Consider the following 7,023-nt stretch of genomic DNA (forward strand, 5'->3'; position numbering starts at 1 on the left):
TGCAGTAAGTAGTTCTTTTCAATTTAAAGCGGAATTACCCAGCCACCATTTGCTGTAAGTAGTGCCATTCAACCCTCATGCCACCATTTGCAGTAAGTAGTGCCTTTCAACTTCCAGCCAAAGCACCCAAGCCATCATTTGCAGTAAGTAGTGACTTTCAACTTCCAGCCAAAGCACCCAAGCCAACATTTGCAGTAAGTAGTGCCTTTCAACTTCCAGCCAAAGCACCCAAGCCACCATTTGCAGTAAGTTGTGCCTTTCAACTTCAAGGCAAAGCACCCAAGCTACCATGTGCAGTAAGTAGTGCCTTTCAACTTCAAGCAAAGCACCCAAGCCACCATTTGCAGCAAGTAGTGCCTTTCAACCTCAAGTCAAAGCACCCAAGCCACCATTTCCAGTAAGTAGTGCCGCTCATCTTCAAGCCGAAGCAGCCAAGTCACCATTTGCGGTAAGTGGTGCATTTCAACTTAAAGCCGAAGCACCCAAGCCACCATTTGCAGTAGGTAGTGCCTTTCGACCTCATGTCAAAGCACCCAAGCCACCATTTGCATTAAGTAGTGCCGTTCAACTTCAAGCCAAAGCAGCCAAGCCACCATTTGCAGTAGGTAGTGCCTTTCAACTTAAACCCAAAGCACCAAAGCCACCATTTGCAGTAAGTAGTGCCTTTCAACTTCATGCCACCATTTGCTGTAAGTGGTGTCTTTCAACTTCAAGCCTTAGCAACCAAGTCAACATTTGCAGTAAGTAACGCCTTTCAACTTCAAGCCAAAGCACACAAGCCACCATTTGCAGTAAGTAGTGCCTATCAACTTCAAGCCACAACACCCAAGCCACCATTTGCAGTAAGTAGTGCCTATCATCTTCAAGCCATATCACCCAAGCCACCATTTGCAGTAAGTAGTGCCTTTCAACTTCATGTCACCATTTGAAGTAAGTAGTGCCTTTCAACTTCAAGCAAAGCACCCACGCCACCATCTGCAGTAAGTAGTGCCTTTCAACCTCAAGCCAAAGCACCCAAGTCACTATTTGCAGTAAGTAGTGCCTTTCAACCTCAAACCAAAGCAGCCAAGCCACCATTTGCAGTAAGTAGTTCTTTTCAATTTAAAGCTGACGCACCCAAACTACCATTTGCAGTAAGTAGTGCCTTTCAGCTTCATGCCACCATTTGCAGTAAATAGTACCTTTCAACTTCAAGCCAAAGCACCCAAGCCACCATTTGCAGTAAGAAGTACCTTATAACTTCAAGCCAAACCACCCAAGCCACCATTTGCAGTAAGTAGTGCCTTTCAACGTCAAGCCAAAGCACCCAAGCCACAATTTGCAATAAGTAGTGCCGTTCAAATTCAAGCCAAAGCAGCCAAGCCACCATTTGCGGTAAGTAGTGCCTTTCAACTTAATGCCGAAGCACCCAAGCCACCATTTGCAGTAAGTAGCGTCTTTCAACTTCATGCCACCATTTACAGTAAGTAGTGCCTTTCAACTAAAAGCCAAAGCACCCAAGCCAACATTTGCAGTAAGTAATGCCTTTCAACTTCCTGCCAAAGCACCCAAGCCATCATTTGCAGTAAGTAGTGCCTTTCAACTTCCAGCCAAAGCACCCAAGCCACCATTTGCAGTAAGTAGTGCGTTTCAACTTCAAGCCAAAGCACCCAAGCCACCATTTGCAGTAAGTATTGCCTATCAACTTCAAGCCAAATCACCCAAGCCACCATTTGCAGTAAGTCGTGCCTTTCAAATTCATGCCACCATTTGCTGTAAGTGGTGTCTTTCAACTTCAAGCCAAAGCAACCAAGTCAACATTTGCAGTAAGTAACGCATTTCAACTTCAAGCCAAAGCACACAAGCCACCATTTGAAGTAAGTAGTGCCTTTCAACTTCAAGCAAAGCACCCAAGCCACCACCTGCAATAAGTAGTGCCTTTCAACCTCGCCAAAGCACCCAAGCCACCATTTGCTGTAAGTTGTGCCGTTCAATTACTAGCCAACGCAGCCAAGCCACCATTTGCAGTAAGTAGTGCTTTTCAATTTAAAGCTGAATGACCCAAGCCACCATTTGCAGTAAGTAGTGCCTTTCAACTTCATGCCACCATTTGCAGTAAGTAGTCCCTTTCAACTTCCAGCCAAAGCACCCAAGCCACCATTTGCAGTAAGTAGTGCCTTTCAACTTCAAGCCAAAGCACCCAAGCCACCATTTCCAGTAAGAAGTGCCGTTCAACTTCAAGCCAAAGCAGCCAAGCCACCATTTGCAGTAAGTTGTGACTTTCAACTTCAAGCCAAAGCACCCAAGCCAACATTTGCAATAAGTAGTGCCTTTCAACTTCCTGCCAAAGCACCCAAGCCACCATTTGCAGTAAGTTGTGCCTTTCAACTTCAAGCCAAAGCAGCCAAGCCACCATTTGCAGTAAGTTGTGCATTTCAACTTAATGCCGAAGCACCCAAGCCACCATTTGCAGTAGGTAGCGTCTTTCAACTTCATGCCACCATTTGCAGTAAGTAGTGCCTTTCAACTAAAAGCCAAAGCACCCAAGCCGACATTTGCAGTAAGTAATGCCTTTCAACTTCCAGCCAAAGCACCCAAGCCACCATTTGCAGTAAGTAGTGCCTTTCAACTTCCAGCCAAAGCACCCAAGCCACCATTTGCAGTAAGTAGTGCGTTTCAACTTCATGCCAAAGCACCCAAGCCATCATTTGCAGTAAGTATTGCCTTTCAACTTCAAGCCAAAGCACCCAAGCCACCATTTGCAGTAAGTAGTGCCTTTCAACTTCATGCCACCATTTGCTGTAAGTGGTGTCTTTCTACTTCAAGCCAAAGCAACCAAGTCAACATTTGCAGTAAGTAACGCATTTCAACTTCAAGCCAAAGCACACAAGCCACCATTTGAAGTAAGTAGTGCCTTTCAACTTCAAGCAAAGCACCCGCCACCATCTGCAATAAGTAGTGCCTTTCAACCTCGCCAAAGCACCCAAGCCACCATTTGCTGTAAGTTGTGCTGTTCAATTTCAAACCAAAGCAGCCAAGCCACCATTTGCAGTAAGTAGTGCCTTTCAACTTCAAGCCAAAGCGCCCAAGCCACCATTAGCAATAAGTAGTGCCTTTCAACTTCATGCCACCATTAGCAGTATGAAGTGACTTTCAACTTCAAGCCAAAGCGCCCAAGCCACCATTTGCAGTAAGTAGTTCTTTTCAATTTAAAGCTGAAGCACCCAAGCTACCATTTGCAGTAAATAGTGCCTTTCAACTTCATGCCACCATTTGCAGTAAGTAGTGCATTTCAACTTCAAGCCAAAGCACCCAAGCCACCATTTGAAGTAAGTAGTGCCTTTCAACTTCAAGCAAAGCACCCACGCCACCATCTTCAGTAAGTAATGCCTTTCAACCTCAAGCCAAAACACCCAAGCCACTATTTGCCGTAAGTTGTGCCGTTAAACTTCAAACCAAAGCAGCCAAGCCACCATTTGCAGTAATTAGTTATTTTCAATTTAAAGCTGACGCACCCAAGCTACCATTTGCAGTAAGTAGTGCCTTTCAGCTTCATGCCACCATTTGCAGTAAAGAGTACCTTTCAACTTCAAGCCAAAGCACCCAAGCCACCATTTGCAGTAAGAAGTGCCTTATAACTTCAACCCAAAGCACCCAAGCAACCATTTGCAGTAGGTAGTGCCTGTCAACGTCAAGCCAAAGCACCCAAGCCACAATTTGCAGTAAGTAGTGCCGTTCAACTTCAAGCCAAAGCAGCCAAGCCACCATTTGCGGTAAGTGGTGCCTTTCAACTTAAAATCGAAGCACCCAAGCCACCATTTGCAGTAAGTAGTGACTTTCAACTTCAAGCCAAAGCACCCAAGCCAACATTTGCAGTAAGTAGTCCCTTTCAACTTCCAGCCAAAGCACCCAAGCCACCATTTGCAGTAAGTTGTGCCTTTCAACTTTAAGCCAAAGCAGCCAAGCCAACATATGGAGTAAGTAGTGCCTTTCAACTTCAAGCAAAGCACCCAAGCCACCATTTGCAGCAAGTAGTGCCTTTCAACCTCAAGTCAAAGCACCTAATCCACCATTTGCAATAAGTAGTGCCTTTCATCTTCAAGCCGAAGCAGCCAAGCCACCATTTGCAGTAAGTTGTGCATTTCAACTTAAAGCCGAAGCACCCAAGCCACCTGTAAAGAGTTGAAGTCTAACACACTGTAACCTTTACTGAGTCTTTTATTATAGCATGTGGTACACACGTCCCAGCACTGACTGCATCTAGTCTTCAGGCGTGCTGGAACCAACAGAGAGGGAACAAGGGGAGGATCTCACAGTTATACTGATATGGGTAAGCGTGGTTAGTGGTATTGAGGTAGCTACGTTATAGGTTGCATGCATAAACCATCTACATCCTTCCCCTTAGAAAATTAAGAAATCAAAGATACAACAGTGGCAGGGAGATTATACAAAACCTGCAAATCTAAACAAAATCACCGTAACGGTCAGGGGGTCTCTCGTAACAAAATCACCGTAACGGCATGGCACCCATCACCCTCCCCACCCGAAAGAAGAGGAGGAGGAGCAGGAACAGCTGGGATGGAGAACGCCGGCGGGGACCCAGCCCGGAATGCGTAAGGGGAGCCGACCGGCACAGGAGAGCCAGGGGAAGGGGACTGTGCAGGAGAGATCGGAGCAGGCGGTGAGAGAGGAGAGCGGGAAGGGGATGAACGGACAGGGGTTGAGAAACCCGGAGGAGCAGGGCGAGGGGACCGCGGCGAACGGGCAGACGGGGGCATGCAGCGTGTCGAGGGGCAGTTAGTGGGTGCGGGCTCGAATTGCAACCGAGGAGCATGCGTGGCCGCAGGGGAAGGCTTAGGTTCGTTGACAGCCAACAGGTGCTGGCGGCTGCGGCGATAGATAGTCCCTTCAAAGTCCACCAAGTAGGACCGTGGCGAATTGTCCACCCCGACCACGGTTGCGACTCGGGAGAAACCGGTGGAAGTCTGCAAGCGAACGACCTGGCCAGGCAGCAGAGGTGAGAGGGGGCGGCAGGACTTGTCGTGGGAGCGGTGCTGAACTTCATGCCGTTGAGCAATCCGTTGCTGGACAGCAGCAGGCTGAAGGACCTTTGGCACCAAGGATTGTTGTGCGATCGGCATCGGTGGGCGAAGAACGCGTGACATCAGACGTTGAGCAGAGGATCGCATGGTATTGTCCCTGGAAACGTTACGGAGGTTCAACAAACCCTGGTAGAAATCACAGTTAGAGAGTCGAGACTGTTCGAGCAGGGTCTTGGCGCTACGGACAGCACGTTCGGCCAGGCCATTGCTCTGCGGGTATTCTGGGCTGCTGGTGAAATGAGTGAAGTTCCACTTCACGGCAAAAGCTTTGAACTCTGCGCTGGTGAACTGACGGCCGTTGTCGGTCTGTAAACGGACCGGGGACCCAAAGGTGGCGAAGTGTCGGCGCAGCTTACTGACGACCATCTCAGAGGTGATGGCAGGGAGAAGGTCCACTTCGAACCAGTTCTAGTAGGAATCAACCAACACGAGGTATTGCTTACCACGCCAATCAAAAATGTCTGCGGCCAGCGATGACCAGGGCATGTCAGGGGCCGGCTGTTGTAGAAGCGGCTGGCGCTGCTGGTGAGGGGCAAGAGAGTTGCAATCAGGGCAGGAGGCTACACGGGCCTTAATGTACTTTGCCATGCCAGGCCAATAGTACTGTTCTTGGGCATGTGAGACTGTGGCATCGGCTCCTGGATGCCCCATGTGGGCAGCGGTGTAGTACGAGTCATACAGGGAAGCGGGTACGACCACCTTGTGACCCTTGATGATGATCCCGTCCCGGAGCACCAGTTCATCGCGAACCAGAAAGAAAGGAAGTACACCTGCGGGCAACGAGGTGCGCTTGTCGGGCCACCCGCGCCGGATGACAGCAGCAAGCTGTTGCAGATCGGGGTCGTTGGCAGTGTGCTCAACCCGGCACTGCAGCTGTTTGGAGGGAACGAAATTAACATTGAGAACCTGCAAGTCCTCCTGTTCGTAGGGGTGTCTGTCGCAGGAGGACCGGGGGGCTCTGGACAGCTACGTGCATCTCAGTGCCCTTCTTGTACACGATCTTGAAGTCGAACCGCTGTAGTTGCAGCATCATCCGCTGCAGTCTGGCCGGGGCGATGTGGATTGGCTTGTTGAGGATGGTCACCAAGGGTTGATGATCCGTCTCGACATTGAACCTGACACCGAAAAGGAAGTCCTTGAATTTGGAGCAGGCAAACACAACCGCCAGAAGCTCCTTCTCTATTTGAGCATAGCGCTGCTCGGTATCCGTCATAGTCCGCGAGGCATAGGATATGGGCTGCAGCGAGCCATCACCATAGAGCTGCAGGCAGGCAGCACCGAGTCCAAAACGGGAAGCGTCGCACGTCACCACGATTGGACGCTGCAGATTGAAGAACCGAAGAGTCGGTGTGCTGATCAGCTTTGTTTTGAGGAGATCGAAAGCCTGCTGGTGTTGGGGAAACCAGGACCAGGCGATGCCCTTCTTTGTCAGTTGCCTCAGAGGCGCGCTCAGATCGCTGAGGTTCGGGATAAACTTGCCCAGGTAATCGACCATACCCAGGAACCGCTGCAGGCTGGTAACATCAGTCGGGGCAGGCAGTTCGGAGATAGCGTTTGTATTCTGCGGATCGGGTTTCAGCCCGCAGGACGTGAAAATGTGGCCAACATATGGCACCTCAGCTACACGAAACCTGCACTTAGACGGGTTGAGCTTTAGGTTGATCTGGCGAGCGCGGTCAAGAATCCGTCGGAGGTTGCGATCATGCTCAGCAGCATCTCTCCCATAAACAAGAATGTCATCCACAATAATGGCACACGGCAGACCGGCAAACAGTTGCTCCATGGAGCGCTGAAACACCTCGCTAGCAGAGTTGATGCCGAACGGCATTCGTAAAAACTTGAACCTTCCGAAGGGTGTGCTAAAAGTTGTTAAGTCTGAGGAGCGTTTGTCCAGAGGTATTTGCCAGAACGAGCTTCTGGCATCGAGGACCGAAAACACTGT

Source organism: Amblyraja radiata, unplaced genomic scaffold (assembly GCF_010909765.2).
Source record: "Amblyraja radiata isolate CabotCenter1 unplaced genomic scaffold, sAmbRad1.1.pri scaffold_381_ctg1, whole genome shotgun sequence".
Classification (NCBI taxonomy): Eukaryota; Metazoa; Chordata; class Chondrichthyes; order Rajiformes; family Rajidae; genus Amblyraja; species Amblyraja radiata.